The sequence below is a fragment of the Oncorhynchus masou genome, chromosome 9, assembly GCF_036934945.1.
Source record: "Oncorhynchus masou masou isolate Uvic2021 chromosome 9, UVic_Omas_1.1, whole genome shotgun sequence".
NCBI lineage: Eukaryota > Metazoa > Chordata > Actinopteri > Salmoniformes > Salmonidae > Oncorhynchus > Oncorhynchus masou.
Window position 1 is genome coordinate 36,938,647 of NC_088220.1, and position 22,868 is coordinate 36,961,514.

The 22,868-nt window shown below is 42.2% G+C and overlaps 1 protein-coding gene and 1 long non-coding RNA gene across 2 annotated transcripts in view; both read right to left on the reverse strand.

Moving 5' to 3' along the window:
- LOC135545964 (alpha-1,3-mannosyl-glycoprotein 4-beta-N-acetylglucosaminyltransferase B-like) overlaps positions 1–22,868 on the reverse strand; it is a 222,333-nt gene that overhangs the window by 136,381 nt on the left and 63,084 nt on the right. The gene's annotated exons all lie outside the window — the stretch shown is intronic.
- Positions 20,099–21,970, reverse strand: LOC135545965 (uncharacterized). The gene is made up of 3 exons (XR_010456527.1): positions 20,678–21,970; positions 20,457–20,537; positions 20,099–20,290 (listed from the first exon to the last, which is right to left on the reverse strand). It is a non-coding gene; the product is annotated as an uncharacterized LOC135545965 (long non-coding RNA).

Sequence of the window (22,868 nt, forward strand, 5' to 3'; positions counted from 1 at the left end):
CTGTTCTCTCTAATGACCTACGCTGGGGGAAAGCTTAGAAGCACTCAAATTCTCCCTCAGCCCCTTAGACTGTGTCAAACCGAAGGAGGGAGAGAGAAACAATGCATGTGTAAAACTGCAGTGCCAATATTTACAACATTTGTTCTAATAAAGCTCATTGAACTGAGAGAGCGAGAGAAGAGTTTGAGAGCGTACCCATGAAAGACTTTTAGAAAGGCCAAAACGCTCATAAAAAAAAACACCAATTCCATTTTAAAAACCAAGGGAAAACTACTGTAACACAGATGTTAAATGTAGGCCTGGGCATTTTAATAAAATGGGCTGAGTATTGTTCTTCCCACATTTACAAGGTTGGGATTAAGGCAAGAGTGTGAAAACTGGCACAAATTCAAGCCTTATTTGAGATCCTAAATGGATTTTTTTGGCCAGTCTTCAGGTGGATTTAGGACAAGACTAGCCTCTGAACTTGTCAATTAACAATTTTTTCGCCCACCTGTGTTTTTTTTTAACACTCCCTTTGCTTTCACTCCCTTTACTTTTCATTGTGACAAGGTCATATTGAGTTAGAGAGATGTGAAAATGTCTACTCTGGGCCAAATTGATTCCCAGACTGGTAGAGTGTGTGTGGACATGTTTAACCAGAAGTCCCAACAAGAATAGTAAACAAAAATGTGACCAACTGAGGACGTTTTGTTAATCCCCATGAGGTCAAATGGTATTTCTAAGGGGTTTAGGGTTAAGGTTAGAATTACATTAACGGTCAGGGTTAGGAGCGAGGGTTAGGTTTAGGGTTAAGGTTAGGTTTTTTGGGTTAGGTTTAAGGTTAAGGTTAGGTTTTTTGGGTTAAGGTTCGGGTTAAGGTTAGGGTCAGGTTTAGGGTAAGAGTACAGGTTAGGGAAAATAGGATTTTGAATAGGACTGAATTGTGTGTAACAAGGTTACCTGAACAAGACTGTGCGTGTGTGGGTCTGTCTGGCCGAGCATCTTTATCAGTCCGGTTTCCATGGAGACAAGACCTGGGTCAAACGTTCATTGAATATACTTTCAAACGCTGTCATCTACAAAACTAACACTAGGTGAAACGCATACAAAACTCAACTCAGTCAAATAGGAAAATGAGTCTGGTTGCTAAAAAGATCAATAGGATACAGCAGGATCTAGGACTGCTCGATGTATGGCGTGACACCCACAAGACCGATAAGGAATATACTTTTTACTCAGCCCGCCACACTGAATACTCCAGGTTAGACTATTGTTTCATGTACAGTGCAGATAGACACAGGCATAAGGATTGTAGGATCGGGCAGAGCGGAAAGATCAGAAATCAAGAAAAAGTTTAAAGCACAGAAACTGCTGAAATTATAGGAAACCCTAAGAAACTTAGAATGATCTCATAGTCAATACAAAGAACCTCTTATATTACGAGAGATTCAAAAGGTAAAACAGGAAATTGACCAGATATATAGAGAAGAAGTAGAGAAAAAGCTTAGGTTCCCGAAACAATGATATTATGAAGCAGGCTCAAAGGCAACCAAATTACTAACATTAGACTCAGGTAACAACAAGCACAGAAAACCATTTTCAAAATATAAGACCCCAAAAAGAAGATCACATACAAATGAGATGAAATACAGAATGCATTTGAACCATATTACACAAATCTGTACAAGCAACCAGAGAAGGCAGATGCACAGACAATAGAGCACTTTTTGAACTCACTTGATCTACCCTCAAATTGGGACAGAGCAAAATGATAGACTTACTTCAGAAATAACTACTGAAGAAATTAATAAAGCAATATCTCAACTAAAAGTAAACAAGTCTCCAGGCCCTAATGGCTTCCCTTCAGAATGGTTCAAGACCTTCAGAGAACAACTAACACCTCTACTTAAGGCCTGTTTTAACTGGACTCTGAGGGAGGGGGGTCTCCCACCGTCATGGAGAGAGGCCATCATATCGGTAATCCCAAAAGAGGGTAAAGATAAGAAGGAATGGAGTTCATATAGACCTATCGCAATTCTTAACACAGATTATAAACTATATGCATCAATAATAGCCAAAAGAATGGAGAACATAATCCCAGAATTGACTGACGGAGATCAAACTGGTTTCATACAAAATAGGCAGACACAGGACAATAGAAGGAGAACACTACATGTCATGGACCACATTTCTCAGAATAAGACAAGTGCAATATTAATCAGCCTAGATGCAGAAAAAGCATTTGATTCAGTGTGATGGGATTAACTATTCCAAGTTATGGAAAGATTTGGTTTCAACAAAGAAGTGATACAGTGCATTAAATCACTGTATTCATATCCGACTGCTAGAATAAAGATAAGTGGACATTTGTCACGACCGATAAAATTAGAGCGAGGGGCAAGACAAGGCTGTATTCTTCCACCCACGCTCTTCTCCTTGTACCTCGAACCATTAGCGCAGGCAATAAGACAGGACCCAACCTTAGAGGGAATAACAATAAGAGGCAGTGAACGTAAGATACGCATGTATGCTGATGACGTTCTGTTATTCCTTAAAGACCCAGGCTCAAGTGTACCTAGATTGATCGATGTTTTACAAACATTTGGAACTTATTCAGGGTAAGTGCTTAACGTACATAAGTCCCAAGCCCTAGTATATAATTATACCCCACAGGAAGAGCTGAAGAGCAGGTATAACTTCCACTGGACCTCTTCATCCATTAAATATCTTGGAGTATATCTACCAAAAGATACACCCAAACCTTATTGCATGAATTATGATCAAATCAACAAGAAAATACATGGTGACCTAGACAGGTGGAATTCACTTCCCTTAGATCTTAGTAGTAGAATTGAAACAATCAAAATGAACATCCTGCCGAGGTTACTGTACTTGTTCCAATCACTGCCCATAGAAATCCCGCCTAAACAGTTTAGAGAATGGGATAAACGGATATCAAGGTTTATCTGGAACAGGAAGAGACCCAGAATTAGATATTCAACTTACCTTACCAAACCTAAAATATTATTTTGTGTCAGCCCAATTGAGACCTCTGTTGTGTTTAGTGCAATTCAGAATACGAATACAAATGGAAAGACATTGAGACTACTTTGACAGAGATACCCATACAGTCCGTTTTGGGAAATAAGGACATGTTAATAGAAATAAACAATAGACAAAATCAGTGGATTCATTTCTCTCTAAAGAGATGGTTTAGGGTAGTTAAGCAAATTCATTTAGACAGAGAGGTCAAACTGCTGAGTTGGCCCGCATACGACCCCAGCATCATCCCTGCAATTCAGGATAGCAGATTTAAACAATGGACGCAGAAAGGCATCACATCAGTCAGTACAATTATAAGGAATGGGGACCTAGATAACTTCCAGGACCTAAGTTAAAAAAAACATGGCTTGGATAAACAAGATTTTTACAGATACCTACAAGTTCGACACTATTTCTTAAGGGAGATAAAAGTGATTGACCCTCGAGCACCTCAAAAATGTATCCAAGTATTCACTAACGCATACATCTTGGGCAGTAAGAAAAACAACTATTTCTAATCTCTACTTGGGTATTCAATACTCAAAGAAACATTCTACAAACTATATTAAAAAGAAATGTGAGGAGGAACTTGACATTGAAATAACTGATGAAACATGGTTGAACATATTAGAGACTCAACAAAGCTCCACCAACTCAAGGTCATGGAGAAAATTCTGTTGGAAGAATGTTATACGTTTCTTCATAACACCTAAACTGAAATCAAAACAGACTGGCTCTCTACACCCTTGTTGGAGAGAATGCGGTCTATTGAGGTGCGGACCACTCTCATATCTTTTGGACCTGCCCCGCAATCAAAACATACTGGGGACAAATAAGGTCTGACATTGGAAAAATAATGGGATTTGACATAGAACATTCATTTCTTTGTACTTGGGTGAAATACCTGATAACTTACACAATAGAGAAAAGTACCTCTTGAAGGTCCTACTGGCAGCCAGTAAAAAGGCTTTACTCGGAAATGGCTACAAAAAGACCCTCCTACAGTGACAATGGATAAACATTGTAGAAGAAATACACCACATGGAGTGTATGACCTTTGCTTTGAGAACACAAGAGGAGAGAGGTCAGGAATACTGGGAAAAAAGGGTTTCGTACTTGAAAATGGTCTAATTCAAAAGACGTCAATGTAACTAACGTGATGAGGGTACGACATGCACTGTAACTACCAGATCTTTCTTGTTGTTCTTTTCCTTTCCTTGTCCTTTCTTTGTGTTCCTCAATAAAAACAAAGTATATATAAAAACTCAGTCCAAATAACTGAAGAAATATACACTTAGTGCACAAAACATTAGGAACTCCTGCTCTTTCCATGGCATAGACTGACCAGGTGAATCCAGGTGAAAACTATGACCTCTTATCGATGTCACTTGTTAAATCCACTTGAAATCAGTGTAGATGAAGTGGAGGAGACGGGTAAAAGAATGATTTTTAAGCCCTTGAGACAATTGAGACATGGACCGTGTATGTGTGCCATTCAGAGAGTGAACAGGACAAAATATTTAGGTGCCTTTGAACGGGGTATGGTAGTAGGTGCATGCCACCACGTTTTGAGTGTGTCGAACTGAAACGCTGCTGGATTTTTCAAGCTCAACAGTTTCCCATTCTTGTATCAAGGATGGTCCACCACCCAATGGACATCCAGCCAACTTGACACTACTGATGGATGCATTCGGAGTCAACATGGGCCAGCATCCCTGTGGAACTGCTTTCGACACCTTGAAGAGTCCATGCCCCGAAGAATTAAGGCTGTTTTGAGGGCAAAAGAGGTTGTGCACCTGCATATTAGGACGGTGTTCCTTACGTTTTGTACACCGCGTATATGTATCCATTGATGGACCTTCTCTGGTATTTATGGGTAAAAGCATGAATTACGTCCATAAACTGGACATCGGGCGACATTTTCGTGGTGTAAACATTCATATGGAATCCCGCTGCCAGATTATGAGGTTTACAATATTGTTTGGCACAGATCGTTGTTCTTACGAACAAGCCGCCCACAATATGAAAATAATTCCTGAACATTGAGGTCATTTAATTCAAAAGACATTCATCACAAGTGCTGTAGCCTATTCAAGTAACTTCAGTCAAGTCTGGAACATTCCACCAACTAGTACAGACAGTCTCTTTCTGTTTTCCTACAGTATGGTTCCTCTAGTCTGTGTCCAGGAAAGTTCAACACACTGGAGATGCTATTCCTCAGAGACCACAATAGCCCATCCCAGTCTGCCAGCCAGGCCTACTCACCTCACACACAAAAAAGGATGTAAACACACACACACACAGAATGCTGCCTCAACTTAACAGAGAAAAATGGAGGGGAAAAGAAGGTAACAGGAGAGAGAGAGGATAGTGGAGAGGAGCAGGTGGGGGTTAGAGTTAACTTAGATTTTCCTCTTCCTTCATTTCAGAGAGATGACAGAGGCAGTTAACTATGAGAGGAAGGAATTCTGATGAGGAGTAGACACTAACTGGACACTACAAAGAGAGAGAGAGACAGACAGAGAGAGAGAGGCGCTTGTGAGAAGCTCAGAAGAACGAGTTTGTGTAGGCTCAGCCCCAAATTGTGCTCTCTGTCACCATTGTCTGCATAGCAAATGGCTCAAGACAATGCCCAGGGAGCACTCAGCCACAAAATGTACATTATATATACACAAAAGTATGTGGACACTAATTCATATTAGTGGATTTGACTATTTCAGCGACACCCGTTACTGACAGGTGTAGAAAATCAAGCACACCTCCATGCAATCTCCATAGACATACATTAGCAGAAGAATGGCCTAATGAAGAGCTCAGTGACTAATGTGGCACCGTCATAGGATGCCACCTTTCCAACAAGTCAGTACATCAAATTTCAGCCCTGCTAGAGCTGCCCCAGTCAACTGTAAGTTCTGTTATTGGAAATGGAAACGTCTATGAGCAACAATGGCTCAGCCGCGAAGTGGTAGGCCACACAAGCTCAAAGAACAGGACCGCAGAGTGCTGAAGAGTGTAGAAATCGTCTGTCCTTGGTTGCAACACTCACTAACGAGTTCCAAACTGCCTCTGAAAGCAATGTCAGCACAATAAATGTTTGTGTGGGGCTTCATGAAATGGGTTTCCATGGCTGAATCACGCGTCACCATCTGGCAGTCCGACGGGCAAATCTGGGTTTGGCAGATACGCTACCTGCCTCAATGCATAGTGCCAACTGTAAAGTTTGGTGGAGGAGGAATAATGGTCTGGGGCTGTTTTTCATGGTTCGGGCAAGGCCCCAGAAGAGTGAAGGCTGTTATTATTATTTTTTTTTAATTTTACCTTTATTTTACTAGGCAAGTCAGTTAAGAACAAATTCTTATTTTCAATGACGGCCTAGGAACAGTGGGTTAACTGCCTGTTCAGGGGCAGAACGACAGATTTGTACCTTGTCAGCTCGGGGTTATAGCTGCAAAGGAGGGACCAGCTCCATATTAAGATGAGATGTTTGATAAGTAGGTGTCCACATACACTACATGACATCTCTGTTACAGTATCCAGAGGACTGACTATTGAATGGGTGATAGAATAATTATATAGTACCCACGTATGGTATCTATCTAAAACTTGTCCTCTGGGAGGAGAACATTTATGCCATCTGCACTTAACAAAATTATAAAACGCGAAACATGCAACAATTTCAAAGTGTTCACTGAGTTACAGTTCAAATAAGGAAATCAGTCAATTTAAATAAATTAGTTAGGCCCTAATCTTTGGATTTCAATGAATACAGGAATACAGGAATACAGATATGCAGCTATTGGTCACAGATACCTTTAAAAAAAAGTATGGGTGTGGATCAAAGAAACAGTCAGTATCTGGTGTGACCACCATTTGCATCGTCCAAATGGTGCAGCGGGGGGGCAGGCAGCCTAGTGGTTAGAGCGTTGGGACAGTAAACAAAAGGTTGCTACATCAAATCCCCGAGCTGACAAGGTAAAACTCTGTCACTCTGCCTCTGAACTAGGTAGTTAACCCACTCTTCCTAGGCCGTTATTGTAAACAAGAATTTGTTCTTAACTGACTTGCCTATTTAAATAAAGGTGAAATAAAAATGTATTTTTTTAATTCAGTCATGATCATCTCCTTTGCACTGAGTTGATCAGGCTGTCGATTGTGGCCTGTGGAACGTTGTCCTACCCCTCATCAATGGCTGTGCGAAGTTTCTGGATATTGGCGGGAACTGGAACACGCTGTCATATGTCGTTCCAGAACATTCTAAACATGCTCAATAGGTGACATGTCTGGTGAGTATGCAGGCCATGGAAGAAGTGGGACATTTTCAGCTTCAAGGAATTGTTTACAAATCCGTGGGACATGTGGGTGTGCATTATCATGCTGAAACGTGAGGTGATGGCAGCGGATGAACGGGCCTAAGGGTCTCGTCAAGGTATCTCTGTGCATTAAAATTGCCATTGATAAAATGCAATTGTATTCATTGTCCGTTGCTCATTCCTGCCCATACCATAACCCCACCGCCACCATGGGGCACTCTGTTCACAATGTTGACATCAGCAACAGACCCACACGACGCCACACATCTGCCAGGTACAGTTGACACCGGGATCCATCTGTGAAGAGCACACTTTTCCAGCGTGCCAGTGGCCATTGATGGTGAGCATTTGCCCATTGAAGTCGTTTGCGTCACCAAACTGCAGTCAGGTCAAGACCCTGGTGAGGACGACGAGCACACAGATGAGCTTCACTGAGACGGTTTCTGACAGTTTGTGCAGAAAGTGTTCAGTTGGTCAATCCCAGTTTCATCAGCTTACCGGGTGGCTGGTCTCAAACAATCCCGCAGGTGAATAAGCCGGATGTGGAGGTCCTGGGTTGGCGTGGTTAGACGTGGTCTGTGGTTGTGAGGCCGGTTGGGTTTACTGCCAAATTCTCTAAAACAATGTTAGAGGTGGCTTATGGTAGAGAAATTAACATTCAAGTCTCTGGCAACAGCTCTGGTGCGACATTCCTGCAGTCAGCATGCTAATTGCACACTCCCTCAAAACATCTGTGGCATTGTGTTGTGTGAAAACGGCACATTTTAGTGGCCTTTTATTGTCCCCAGCACAAGGTGCACCTGTGTAATGATCATGCAGTTTGATCAGCTTCTTAAAATGGATTATCTTGGAAAATGAGAAAACAAAGTGATATTGGTCACATGAACATATTTAGCAGCCGTTATTGCGGATGTAGAAATGCTCACGAACAGGAATGTAAACAAATTAGTGCACAACATTTTAGAGAAATAAGCTTTTTGAACATATGGGACATATCTGGGATCTTTTATTTCAGCTCATGCAACATGGGACCAACACTTTACATGTTGTGTTTATATTTTTGTTCAGTATACACGGATGGATGATCTCTGTGGTTACTTGTAGTTGTTCAGAGTGAAGTTTGACAATATTGTATGCAATTGCCCTCTAAGGAATGTGGTATTATCTCCATTGTACCCAGCCCACACTCTCCTCAGGTCATCACACATAGATGTGACGCCCTTCCCAGAGGATGTTGGCTGATTTGATTGGATATCTCAGTTTTACTACCTTTGGTTTGGTCTGTGGATTGGTCAACAATTAATTTTGGATACAAACAAGTCAGATCTGGTAGAAATGGAATGAAGGCCTGTTATTCTCTCTTATCCTGTCCGTTGTATGATATTTTGTAATTACCTAGGCTTCCAGGCTTCTGGCCTAGTAGGCATCTCTTCATGCTTTGTCCTGTAAGTTAACCGTAGGATCAATATACCAAGAAATATGCTTTGTTAATGTCAGTATTGCCTTTTAACATAAGCTCGATGTCTTGTATATGGCAATCCGTACATTTTACAATGTTATTAAAGAATACTTGAGTCAGATAAACATTTTAAATAGGAAAACCACAGGTCGAATGTGAGGTACATATAGAATATGTTAATATGATAAATATTACCACACCACACTTGTATATGGACCACCAGTCACAAAGGCCCGTTTTCAATCCCCTGTGGTTGCAGCTAGCAAATGGAGAGAGTAATCTGATCCTAGAGCTGTGCCTAAAGACAACTTCTACCCGGAGCCCCATAGTGTGGAGGAAAACCACAGCTTTTGGACAGGATGACAGAGATGAAGGAAATGGGGGGTTCTGATTGGTTTGGAGAGATCCAGCTGGATCAACACACCCCAATCACAGTCCATGTGGGAAATGCTTTCCCTTTCTTCTCGAACATTCCCTCTTCCCAACTACACTAAGAAACTAAATCACCAAATCCCCCCTCTCATTTTGAAACGGTCTCTCTCTCTCTCTCTCTGACAGTCTCTCTTGGTCTATCCTCTTGAATCTTGTCCATCTCCTTCACCATCTCTCCCCATGAACCAGCACCATATCGCCTTTTGAACCCTCACTCCCTTATTTTCCCAGTCTCCATCCCTCTCTTTCAACACCCCTTCCCTCTTTTGTAGTTCCCTTGCCGCAGGGGGACTTCCCCTTCCTTATAGAGCAGTGAGTGGCCACCACACACACACACACCTCACTGAACACTGGGACCGTTATCATCAGTCAGAACAGAGGACAACTCTAGTCCTAGTTCTACTAAACCACACACACACCGTGTGTAGATCTGATTCTACTGTGACACACTGAACAGTTCACATCCCTAGCTTGACAGGGTAAAAAAACTGCACTCTGACTGAAGTGTTCATGTTTCACAGTGAGAGCTTCACTGTGGGGGAGAGTACTACTAAGAGCAGTTTAATATGCTCAAGACACACACACACACACGCACACACACAGACACGGGCACACAGACACACACGCACAATAACTATTGGGATAACAAGCAAATTCATGACTTTCTGTCATATGTCAAATCACCTCATCTCTCCTTGTTTCTGGGTATAAGCCAGAGACTATTCTCAATTTGTACTACCAATTTATACTGACCATAACATTTAACAGGATTTCACTGCAACTCACTTGGCTGCAATGTGTGTATTAGTGGCTATGGATGCATATGCTCTTGTTCTAAATGATAGCGCTTTCATTAGCAAGTCCAACACACAATGGCAAGACGCGATACGTCGGGCCACATTTTCTCAAGCCCACAAATGACTTGAAATGTATTTTAAAAAGAGGCTACGTGGTGTACAGAGAACGATGTTATCATGACATTGACAGAAAGCCCTCAAAAAAGATTTCAATTAGCCTGTATCCTCTATTCTTTATTAGGGTATCCAAGACAACCATGTGCATTAGTAATCTCAATCCCTCTCCCTCTCTCTCTCTCTCTCTGTCCCCCTCTCCAAGTAGTGAGATGTCCTCTAGACTCCAACACATTTCCTTATTCCCCCCTGCTATCTCCCCTGGTCCCCGCCACGCTCCCAGATAAAAAATACAAAAAAACACTGTAGCACTACGCTCCGATAACTCACAACCTGAGATGAACACAACCATTAATCTACTACCCTAACCACAACCTAGCTCTGTTATTTCCACAGTAGGACAGAAATACATTAAGTTGCCCCCTAGACACTGATCCAAGATCCGTTTCCTGTTTTGCCTAGTGGTTAAGGTTAGGATTGGGGGATTTCAATGAGAAACGGTTGTAGGTTCAGAGTTAAGAGGCTATGGGATCCTCGATTTCTAGTTCTGAAAGTATTCAATGAAAAATGATACAACATACAGGACAGGTCAAAAGTTTGGACACTCCTTCACTTACATTTTTTTCTTTATTTTTACTATGAAATATCACATATGGAATCATGTAGTAACCAATAAAAGTGTTGTACAAATCAAAATATAATTTATATTTGTAGCCACCCTTTGCCTTGATGACAGCTTTGCACACTCTTGGCATTCCATCAACCAGCTTCATGAGGAATGCTTTTCCAACAGTCTTGAAGGAGTTCCCACATATGCTGAGCACTTGTTGGCTGCTTTTCATTCACTCTGCGGTCCAACTCATCTCAAACCATCTCAATTGGGTTGAGGTCAGGTGATTGTGGAGGCCAGGTCATCTGATGCAGCACTCCATCACTCTCCTTCTTGGTCAAACAAGCCCTTACACAGTCTGGAGGTGTGTTGTGTCATTGTCCTGTTGAAAAACAAATCCCACTAAACGCAAACCAGATGGGATGGTGTATCGCTGTAGAATGCTGTGGTAGCCATGCTGGTTAAGTGTGCCTTGAATTCTAAATAAATCACTGACAGTGTCACCAGCAAAGCACCCCCACACCATCACACCTCCATGATTCACGGTGGGAACCACAAATGGAGATCATCCGTTCACCTACTCTGCGTCACAAAGACACAGCGGTTGGAACCAAAAATCTCAAATTTGGACTCAGACCAAAAGGGACAGATTTCCACCGGTATAATGGCCAATGCTCGTGTTTCTTGGCCCAAGCAAGTCTCTTCTTATTATTGGTGGTCTTTAGTAGTGGTTTCTTTGCAGCAATTTGACCATGGCCGGATTCACATAGTCTCCTCTGAATAGTTGATGTTGAGATGTGTCTGTTACTTGAAGTCTGTGAAGCATTTATTTGGGCTGCAATCTGAGGTGCAGTTATCGCTAATGAACTTATTCTCTGGGTCTTCCTTTCCTGTGGCGTTCCTCATGAGAGCCAGTTTCATCATAGCGCTTGATGGTTTTTGCGTCTGCACTAGAAGAAACTTTCAAAGTTCTTGAAATGTTCCATATTGACTGACCTTCATGTCTTAAAGTAATGATCGACTCTTTGCTTATTTGCTTATTTGAGCTGTTCTTGCCATAATATGGACTTGGTCTTTTACCAAATAGGGCTATCTTCTGTATACCAACCCTACCATGTCACAACAGAACTGATTGGCTCGAACGCATGAAAAATAAATTCCATAAACTAACTTAACAAGGCACACCTGTTAATTGAAATCCATTCCAGGTGACTCCCTCATGAAGCTGGCTGAGAGAATGCCAAGAGTGTGCAAAGCTGTCATCAAGGCAAAGGGTGGCTACTTTGGATCTAAAATATATTTTGATTTCTTTAACACTTTTTTTGGTTACTACATGATTCCATACTGTATGTGTTATTTCATAGTTTTGATGTCTTCACTATTATTCTTCAATGTAGAAATAAAGAAAAACCCTGGAAAGCGTAGGTGTGTCCAAACTTTTGACTGGTACTGTATGGTTAAGGTTCAAAGGTTAACCGTATTAATAGCAATAACTGTATAACCAGCAGTGAAGTGCTGTGTAGGATTGTGATGTGTAGTCATGAATAATGAAAAGGATAATGAAGCCTCTGAATCTAACTAATGCTACATGTAGATAGGCCTATATAGGATTCCTATGAGCTGTCAAATGGATATGGGCCAATGGAAACTCTTCGAATAGCTAACAGCTCTCATTGGGTCACTGATTGGCAGTTCATGATATGCCAGCCAATCACAGGGTTCAAAAGTGTAATGTCCTCCATCAGTACTTCTGGGTAAAGAAGGATAAAATTTGCGTTGCTAACAGTTAAGTGGTCGATACGTGTCAATCAGAGTCTAATATGTCTGAGTGATCCGTATTTCACGGTCCCTTGATTTCCACATTAGACCCATACTCTGAAGGGCTTGAGATGACACGGCCATATAACCATCACTGGGAATGCTGCCAAAGGGAGACATGGGAACAGTGGGTGGTGCAGGCAGGTATGTGCACAGGCACACCCTTATGTGCACGACCACAAGCATGTGCACAGTATACTTGCAGAAATCTGCACATGCACACGATTGCATGTGCATGCACAGGTTCGCTTGTGAATACACACACACACACACATTCTGAGAAACGACTGCTAGGTCCAATACATCATAACCAGGAAGAGAGAGAGACAGGAAGCAATGGAGTGAGACACATTTTAGGGGCTGTGGAGAAATAGTGTGAAAGAGCAAGCGTAGCTTATGTGTCACTATCTGAGACTCCAGGTAAGTTATGTCTCTCTTTTTAATTAAAATACTTTTTTGGGGCTTCTGTTAATGGAGTTCATTAATTATACTCTCGTTCGGGTGAGCCTTATGACTGCGTTCGTTAACTCTCCTTCGTGACCCTCGGTCCCATTTAGAATGACCTGGCCTCACATCTTGTACTTGTTAGACAATGTCATTTCTTTAGAAGTCTAGGACATGAAAGGGCTTGGACGGAATCTACTTAACCCTTGCTCCTCCATAAGGCTGAATGGTGGAGTTTTGGAAAACTGATGTCAACTGCAACTACTACATTTGTAGTTTTGTAGATAAAGATAGTTAGCTATAACATCTACCATGATACATGGTTAATAAGCGTGTTACTTCATGTCAACAGAGCGCCAGTTAACCATTAACAAATCATATGGGCAGTCTGTATTAGTCTGGGCATGTGTGAAACATCCGTAGAGGACAACCCGGAAACAGTAAGAACTCAAACCGGGTTCATACGGGACAAATACTGTAGGCCTACTGCCGTTGTGTCCTTGAGTGGGAGGCTATACGGCTCTGTTCAAACGGACCTGAATCTAATCACTTCAAGTTAATAATGACCTGTGTAGTATAATGCAATTAAACCAAGCCATCAAAAACACGCCTGTATCTTAGGCAAATTAACAACACCAACAATGTCGTACTCCTTTCTCAGAAAACGAATAACATTAATGTGGACACACTCCAGGAAATGTAAACTTGATCTAAAACAGTGCAACCATCGAGACACGCAACTGTGGTTTATGGAAAAAGGGATAGTGGGTGCAAGGAAAGGGATAGAGTCTGAAGAGGGGCATTCATCTGGCTTGGTGCGGTATAAATGACTTGCGTTTCATCTTTCAAATCATCGGTGTCCTTCCTTGTTGTCGCTTCCCTGAACCGAATGAATGGGAAATGATAGGACAGAGTGGATGAGAAATGAAAGGATATAAATGGATTATCAGAGTCCCTTTACAAGGCATTCAACTATGAGGCAGTCAGGGAAGAATGTATGTTGACATTGCTGGCTAAATAAATCCTATTCTGAAGACAAAAGGTCGTGAAGAAAAAACAATTGCCTAACACAAAGGGTGTCTTATTGGTTAGGTAAAGTTTCATTACGCAGCTTTTTAAGGATAACGTCAAAGAAAAATAAGAATATAGCTTAAAAAAAACTTGGAATAACGTAAACTAGCAACATTACATTTTTCCCTCAAGGAATTTGATTCCTTGTTGACTACAGAAATGCAGGTAGAAAAGGTCCATAGCGCACCTTTAATGTCAAACAGATCAGTACAATACAGACCACAGTCACAGAGGGACGATACAGCTGCCAAGATAGGAGATTAGTTGATACAAAGGTAGACTAGAGTCTCTGTTCTCTCCTCTCCTGTCCACGGTACAGTTGGTCTGTATACAAAGCTCCTTCCCGTTCCATACAGGCCCCGAGAGAGATAATGAAAAACAATGCTGACATTCTTCTGCCCCAGTTCTGTTCCGCATTGGGGAATAATCAATAGGATTTTTTCTCTCAACTCCGATTGGTGGGTTCTTAAGGTTAAGAGGTCAATGACAGGTCATGGCTGTTCAGGGTCAAAATAATACTCTATGCACACTGTATGACTGACAAACATATTGATATTACACAAGGATTTGTAAGTAAGCATTTTCCTTATTGATGTCACTTGTTAAATCCACTTCAAATCAGTGTAGATGAAGGGGAAGAGACATGTTAAATATGGATTTTTAAGCTTTGAGACATTTGAGACTTGGACTGTGTATGTGTGCCATTCAGATGATGAATGGGCAAGACAAATGTTAAGTGCCTTTGAACAGGGTATAGTAGTAGGTGCCAGGCGCACCAGCTTGCGTCAAGAACTGCAACGCTGCTGGGTTTTTCACGCTCATCAGTTTCATGTGTGTATCAAGAATGGTCCACCAGCCAAAGGACATCCAGCCAACTTGACACAACATGGGCCAGCATCCGTGTGGAACGCTTTCGACACCTTGTTGAGTCTAACTTTGCTGTTCTGAGGGCAAAAGAGCCTGGTGCAACTCAACATTAGGAAGGTGTTCTTAGTGTCTTATACACGCAGTGAGTGAGTGAGTAAGTGAAAATGTGTGTGTGTGCTGAAATCACAGGTGGCCGGTGGCAAGGCAATGCTGCGGTTCCCTGCACACGGCAGTAGGCAGCTTGCAAAGGCACAGTTTCCCCCTAGTGCCTCAAGGGACTTCAGTCCTGTGCTGTGGGGCCTGGGTGAAGTGTAGCGTAACTGCGGTGTAGCGCCATTTCAATACCACACCGTAATTACAACACCCCCTTAGTGCTCCCCTCCCGTCCTTAACCATTTTAATTTCCTTTTCTTTTTCTTTTTTTTAAACTTAGGCTTAGAGCCGATGCGTTATCGTTTTCAAGTATTTCTGCTTGACATTGGGTAAAGAATGGGCGACAGACAGAGGAAGAGAAAAGTGCGGGCCATTTTTCCAGCTCACGAGCTAGTTTTACATTCAATTGGCGACAGATTTTCACGCGAATATTCAAAACAATATGCTAATTTTCCCACCAGAGATGGTTTTCCATCAACTTGACTGGTTGCGGATAAAAGGGTGTGCGTAATGACATGGTGCACATAAAAATAACTATGGGTAGAACAATATTTAGGGATTGCGATTGAGGTCTGATCCTCTGCTACTACGGTCGAGGGGCCTGTTTTGCGGGGGGGTTGGTAGGGGGTCCACAATCCTCCACTCCATCCCTCAACCCCTCCGACCTCCAGACAGACCATGAAAAACCCATTTAGAAACCAAATCTCCCATTACAATCACTCTTTCCCTTCCGTCACTCACCCCTTTCTCCCTCTCCCCCACTTTTCACTTCCTCGTCACTCCATACCCTCTCTAATCCCCTTCGCTTCTCTCAATCGCTTCTACTCTTGATCCCAAAATGTGTTCCCTCCCTCAGTTAAAAGAGATTACATGTCATTTTCTTTATGGGCCGGGGCTAATACGTGCTTACGGGAGCGACCCATCGGCACAGATGAGGGAAGACAGAGGCAGGCCAGACTCAATAAAAAGTAGACAGTTACTGTTATTGGAGCAGCAATTAGAGCTTCAGGAGGCAGAAGGGCTTTGACAATGGCCTGTCTCTTCCGCTGTGGAAGTGGCTGCTCGTGGTCTTGTGGTTGGACAAAGTGAGGAGAAGCCGGGGGTTAGAGCTAACTCGTCCCTCCCTCCCTCTCTTTCCCTCTCCTTCATTTCAGAGAGATGACAGAGGCAGTTAACTATGAGAGGAAGGAATTCTGATGAAGAGTAGACACTACAGAGCGAGCGAGAGAGAGAGGGGATACGAGATGGAATAGTATTATAGAGGAGGAAGAATGGATGGGTGATTGATGAAAAAGGAAGTCAAAGGAGAATAAAGGACAGTATGTATTAAGCCATCACAAAGCCTCCAACAAACAAGCCATTATAAAGAGTAGCCTCATTCCCTATTTTTTTTTCTGTGTGTGTGTGTGTGTGTGTGTGTGTGTGTGTGTGTGTGTGTGTGTGTGTGTGTGTGTGTGTGTGTGTGTGTGTGTGTGTGTGTGTGTGTGTGTGTGTGTGTGTGTGTGTGTGTGTGTGTGTGTGTGTGTGTGTGTGTGTGTGTCTTAGAGCTTATAAAGGATTGGTGGAGACTGTGACAAGATTATCACACTAAAGCTGTGGCGATAAGATTAGGGTAAAGTACAGTTCACACTTTCAAAGGTCTAACTTCAATACACCTGGACCTACAGTACATAACCCTACACAAAGCCTACACAAACCCTACACAAAGCCTACATAAATCCTACGTAACCTGTATTTGCCTGTTCCTCCAACCCAAAATCTGACCCAAAGCTATGAAACCTTCCAATCCTGATCCCCAAGGTCTGCAGTGTGTGCAGGCTTTTGTGCCAGCCCAGCACAAACACACCTGATTCAGTTAATCATCAAGATTTTTCAAAAACAACGTTGGAAACCACAGACACATGATTTTGGAAGTTACAACTAAGTGCACGCTGCACCAAAAAATAACTGGACACAGCTTTAGTATGCACTTCAGTGGACACAAAAAAATGTCAAGGGTAATTGTCTGCCTATTTTCAGCAAGGTGAAACCAAACCATTTTGTGGTGATTATACATTTAAAGACTTTTTGCTGGCTCTGTATACTCCTCCTCTGTAATAAAATTAACAACCTTATGCCGTCATCTTTTTTAGCACGTTTAAGTGCCCAGTGGTTGGCTACCTTTCTCTTTCCCCTATAACACCCTGTAAGTGTAGCACGACATCCAAACTTAAGTCTAAAATTGGCAATACCTAACCAAGTACAAAGCTCTATCAAAGTCTCTGTCATCACCCCCACAAGATTGCCTTTGTGGTAAGACCCTAATGCCCAATCCTACACTTTTGAAAAAGTACCCATCCATCCCACATTAGCGCTGAGCGATGTGTGCTTTTTGAAGTCGGCACAATTATTTAAGTTTTTGATCATTTTTTGAACACAATGTGCACTATGTGGGTTGAATGATGTAACACAGAATAAAACTATGAATAAAAGTCCCATGATGGTAGTGACTGCACATTACTGGTCATCACTTACTCACTATCATTTATTCACATTTGTTGTGAATATTACATTTGTTTTATTTGATTACTTTATTCTAAGTCATCTTTTCATCTCTATAGAGTTGCTGCCTATGCTGCCTTAAGTATCCGTCTGTCATATGTAGCCATACCAAAAGCAACATATCATACTAATTTGAGTGTTCTGGATTTACTTTGCTATGTCAAGTCTATTAGACCAGGCTGAACCTAATGTAGCAGGTATAAAATAAACACACAGACCAGACAAGTAGGTACACAATGGATTATGGTCATTGTAGTTAATTACCACGTTTTCTGTGCTAAACTATGAAGAATATTGGCCTGTGGAAAACTACAACTCCCTACTACACCGCACTGTTCGGGCTTGATCTGATTCATCTCCAGACAAATGGCGCAATGTGTGAATTTAGATCACTGAAAAAACTGAACAAAATGGAATTCAATTAATTGAACCGAAAGGTCAGTTGTTAAAAAAAATAACCGACATTTCGGTGAATTGCTCAGCACTATTCCACATTCAGTCCATTCAGAAAGTATTCAGACTCCTTGACTTTTTCACATTTTTTTAAGTTACAGAATTATTCTAAAATGGATTAAATTGTTTTTTCCCCCTCATCAATCTACACACAATACCCCATAATGACAAAACAAAAACAGGTTTTTAGAAATGTTAACTAGTTTATATAAAAAAATAAACTTTTTTACATAACTATTCAGACCCTTCACTCAGTACTTTGATGAAGCTCCTTTGGCTGTGATTACAACCTTGAGTTTTTTGGGGGGTATGACACTACAAGCTTGGCACACCTGTATTTGGGGAGTTTCGCCCATTCTTCTCTACAGATCCTCTACAGCTCTGTCAGTTTGAATGGGAACGTCACTGCATGGCTATTTTCAGGTCTCTCCAGAGATGTTCGATCGGGTTCAAGTCTGGGCTCTGGCTGGGTCACTCGAGGACATTAGGAGTCCCGAAGCCACTCCTGCATTGTCTTGGCTGTGTGCCTAGGGTCGTTGTCCTGTTGGAAGGTGAACCTTCACCCCAGTCTGAGGTCCAGAGTGCTCGGGAGCAGGATTTCATCTTTACCTCGACCCTGACTAGTTTCCCAGTCCCTGCCTCTGAAAAACATCTCCACAGCATTATGCTGGCACCACCTTGCTTCACCGTAGGGATGGTGCAAGGTTCTCTCCAGACGTGACACCTGGCATTCTGGACAAAGAATTTTCAATCTTGGTATCATCAGACCAAAGAATCTTGTTTCTCATGGTCAGAGTCCTTTAGGGCTGTCATGTGGGCTGTCATGTGCCTTTTACTGAGTAGTGGCTTCCGTCTGGCCACTCAACTATAAAGGCTTAATTGGTGGAGTGCTGCAGAGATATTTGTCCTTTTGGAAGGTTCTTCCATCTCCAAAGAGGAACTCTGGAGCTCTGTCAGAGTGACCATCACCCCCCTGACCAAGGCCCTTCTCCCCAGATTGCCCAGTTTAGCAGGGGCGACCAGCTCTAGGAAGAGTCTTGGTGGTTCTAAACTTCTTCCATTCAGAATGATGGAGGCCACTGTGTTCTTGGGGACCTTCAATGCTGCAGAAATGTTTTGGTACCCTTCCCCAGATCAGATCCACAAAAAAATACTGTCGCAAATCAAATTGTTAATTGGTCACATACACATGGTTAGCAGATGTTAATGTGAGTGTGTAACGGTTTTCTTCTGGTGAAAGAGAGGCGGACCAAAATGCAGCGTGGTTATTTTTGGACATCTTTAATAAAGATTCAAATACAACAATCTACAAAACAAGAAACGTGAAAAAAACGAAACAGTCCTATCTGGTGCCACAAACACAAAGACAGGAACAATCACCCACAAAACCCAACACAAAACAGGCTACCTAAATATGGTTCCCAATCAGAGACAATGACTAACACCTGCCTCTGATTGAGAACCATATCAGGCCAAACATAGAAATAGACAAACCAGACACACAACATAGAATGCTCACCCAGCTCACGTCCTGACCAATACTAAAACAAGGAAAACACACACGAACGATGGTCAGAACGTGACAGAGTGTAGCGAAATGCTTCTAGATCCAACAGGTAATATCTAACAATTCCACAACAAAACCTAATACACACAATCTACTAAAAGAAATGGGATAAAAATATATTGATGAACATTGAGAGCGGCTAAGATGCAATAGATTGTGTAGTATACAGTATAGACATTTGAGATAATTAATGTGAGATACGTAAACATTCTTAAAGTGGCATTATTAGTGACTCAATTTTATTATTAGTTGAATTTTATTATTATTATCAATTTTATTATTATCATTATTAGTGTTCAATTTTTAAAGTGGTGGCTGTTTAACAATCTGATGGCCTTGCGATAGAAGGTGTTTTTCAATCTCTGTCCTAGCTTTGTTGCATCTCTACTGACCCTGCATTCTGGGTGAAAGCGGGGTGAACAGGCTGTGGCTCGGGTGGTTATTACCTTTGATGATCATTTTGACTTCCTGTGACATCAGGTATTGTAGATGTCCTGGAGGACAGGTAGTTTGCCCTCGGTGATGAGTTGTGCAGACTGCACCACCCTCAGGAGAGCCCTGTGGTTGTGGGCAGTGCCGTTGCCGTACCAGGCGGTGATACAGCCCGACAGTATGCTCTCAATTGTGCACCTGTAAAAGTTAGTGAGGGTTTCGTCATCTGCAAACTTGATGATTGAGTTGGAGGCATGCATGGCCACGCAGTCGTGGGTGAACAGGGAGTACAGGAGGGGGCTGAGAACGCACCCTTGTGGGCACCAGTGTTGATGGTCAACGGAGTGGAGATGTTGTTTCCTACCTTCACCACCTAGGGGCGGCCCGTCAGGAAGTCCAGGACCCAGTTGCACAGAGCGTGGTCCTATTGGGGCAGTCTGTGGACCTATTGGGGCGGTAAGAAAATTGAAGTGGGTCTAGGGTGACAGGTAAGGTGGAGGTGATATGATCATTGACTAGTCTTTCAAAGCACTTCCTGATGACAAAAGTGAGTGCGACATGGCGATCGTCATTTAGTTCAGTTACCTTGTCTTTCTTGGGAACAGGAACAATGGTGGCCATCTTGAAGCATGTGGGGACAGCAGACTGGGATAGGGATTAATTGAATATGTCCGTAAACACACCAGCCAGCTAGTTGCACATGCTCTGAGAACGCGGCTGCCGTCTGGGTCGGCAACCTTGCGAGGGTTAACACGTTTAAATGTTTTACTGATGTCGGCCACTGAGGAGGAGAGCCCACAGTCTTTGGTAGCGGTTCGCGTTGGTGGCACAAAGAAGTTGTTGATGTCCACGATGTGACTGGTTTTCTTTTTGTAATCTGTGATGGTCTGTAGAACCTGCCACATACGCCTCGTGTTTAAGATGTTGAATTGGGATTCCACTTTGTTTCTATACTAATGCTTTGCTTGTTTGATTGCCGTACGGAGGGAATAACTACAGTGTTTGCATTAGGCCATATTCCCGAGTTGCCTTGCCATTATTAAATGCTATTAGCTTTCAGTTTTGCAGCCTCAGGATATATGGTTTCCAGGTTGCATAAAGTCCAGTGAAGTTCCTTGATGGCCGTCTTGGTATCACTTGCGGGGAGATATACACGGCTGTGACGATAACGGAGGACAGTTCTATTGGAAGATAATACGGTCTGCATTTTATTGTGAGGAATTCTAGGTTAGGTGAACAAAAGGACATGAATTCCTGTATGTTGTTACAATTACACCATGAGTCATTAATCATGAAACATACATCCCCGCTCTTCTTCTTACCGGAGAGATGTTTATTCCTGCACTGAAAACCCCATTGGCTGTACTGACTCCGACAGCATGTCACCAGCTAGCCATGTTTCCGTGAAATGTATGCATGTAATAACACTTACGGTTTTCTGGGCTAACAATGCAAGAAATAATACATAAAAATCAAAATACTGCACTGTTTCCTTAGGACTAGAATCAAAGCTGACATCTCCATTGGTGCCATCTTGATGTGATATCAGCGCTAATCTTGGAACACTACAGACAATTCCTTCCACCTCATGGCTTGGTTTTTAATCTAACATGCACTGTCAACTGTGGAACCTTATATAGACAGTTGTGTGCCTTTCCAAATCATGTCCAATCAATTGAATTTACCACAGGTGGACTCCAGGTTGTAGAAACATCTCAAGGATAATCAATGGAAACAGGATGCACCTGAGCTCAATTTCAAGTCTTATAGCAAAAGGTCTGAATACTTATGTAAATTAGGTTTCTGTTTTTTATTTTTAATAAATTTGCCAACATTTTGAAAAACCTGTTTTCGGTTTGTCATTATGTGCCATTGTGTGTAGATTGATGAGAATAATTTTGATTTTTAATTGATTTTAGAATATGGCTGCAACATAAAATGTGGAAAAAGTCAAGGGGTCTGAATACCATCCGAATGCAATGTATTTCATGGGGGAGGGGTCAATCAAGCATGAAAGCTACACAGGTGGCATTGGCTTGGCTGGCACTGAAGCCCTCTGGCAACCCACCTGCTCCTCTGGCAAACAACAGCTCGACTCTACGAAACGGAGACAGGGCGGGCGTGCCTCCAAAATGGAAATGCCTGGAACCTGATCTAATGGTGATGGCGCATCGCTTAACAGCTCAATGGTGGCCATAGCAGCTCCAAAGAGACATGTTTAAATGAACTCAATTACAGTTGTTGATAGAGCAATAGGGGTGGAATTAGGGTTCAGTGCCCCATAATGGGCCTGGTTATCATGTCAATCATAGCACTGATTATTTTAACCCATTAGGAGGCCTTTGAGGTAAACGGTTGAAAAGAGCTGCATTGGGTAGCATGGGGTAACATGAGGAAATGGCTTAAAGGGACTGGCGGTCCCACCCATAGAGGGGTCATCAAACCCTGTTTTCCCCTCATATCACCCCATGTGAAAATAGTTCATAACCTTATTACAATAGGGACTTGCAGTATGAAAGGACAACTTGTACACAGGTTTAGCCTTTATTTAATCCTATACGGCCTTTATTTTGATAGTCCACTTTCAATACACAATAAACCAACCACAAATCTCACAGATGCATAATAATCATCCCAATCTGAGTCAATTCTGAGTCAATGTAAATCCACTAAGTGACTGAGTGATTAGCAACCACTGCAAGACTGCTCTAGACATACTCCATCTTCCTCCAATGAGCTCCTCCTTCTGGTTTCCCAAAGTGGCGTCTGTCAATCA